Below are 549 nucleotides of genomic sequence, written 5' to 3'. Positions count from 1 at the left end.
AAGTAAATTACGGGGTGTAATAGCAGTACCCAATAATATATTTGTAAATGAATATCATTAACTGTTTTATCAGCTGGTGATAATCGAAGATGTGGCCAAAGATGATCATTCTCCTACCGCTGTTTCTTGCCTCGGATGTGACAGGTAAACGATCCCTTTCTCCGTTGCCTCGATCACCATGAACATCAGCATCATTATTACAGTGAAATTATTTCTCCAGTTGCAGATGGTATAGTCATAAAAACGTGTACAGCATGCACATACAAGCAAATAACGAATATCGTAGAATGAGCTTTAGATATCCGAAATCTTTTGATTCTAATGAAAATTATTTTCTTTTCTTTCAGCAGCAAATACAGACTTAACAAGTGAGTTTGGAAATTCCACTGTTCTTTAGTCTGTTTTATTTCAGTATGTCATTTTAGCTATGCTGTCAAGTCTTTTGTTTCTTATATGTGATATATTAATATGATCTTGTTAATGTTTTATTTTTTCCTAACAGCAACAAAAGCGATATTGGAGTCTTCATGTGAATTTTCGAAAAGCGTC

General features: G+C 33.9%; 1 long non-coding RNA gene across 2 annotated transcripts in view; it reads left to right on the top strand.

Annotated features, from left to right (window-relative positions):
• The window catches only part of LOC119592128, a 3,346-nt gene that overhangs the window by 1,512 nt on the left and 1,285 nt on the right, over positions 1 to 549 (top strand). The window contains exons 2-3 of one of the 2 annotated variants that reach the window (XR_005230405.1): positions 74 to 144; positions 351 to 368. This is a non-coding gene — a long non-coding RNA (uncharacterized LOC119592128). Of the gene's footprint in view, positions 1 to 73; positions 145 to 347; positions 369 to 549 lie in introns of both variants that reach the window. The other variant, XR_005230404.1, reaches the window with a different exon arrangement.

The sequence above is a fragment of the Penaeus monodon genome, chromosome 29, assembly GCF_015228065.2.
Source record: "Penaeus monodon isolate SGIC_2016 chromosome 29, NSTDA_Pmon_1, whole genome shotgun sequence".
In the NCBI taxonomy this organism is placed as follows: Eukaryota; Metazoa; Arthropoda; class Malacostraca; order Decapoda; family Penaeidae; genus Penaeus; species Penaeus monodon.
Note: the sequence above shows the minus strand (reverse complement) of the source record. Positions and strands in the feature narration are given on the sequence as shown.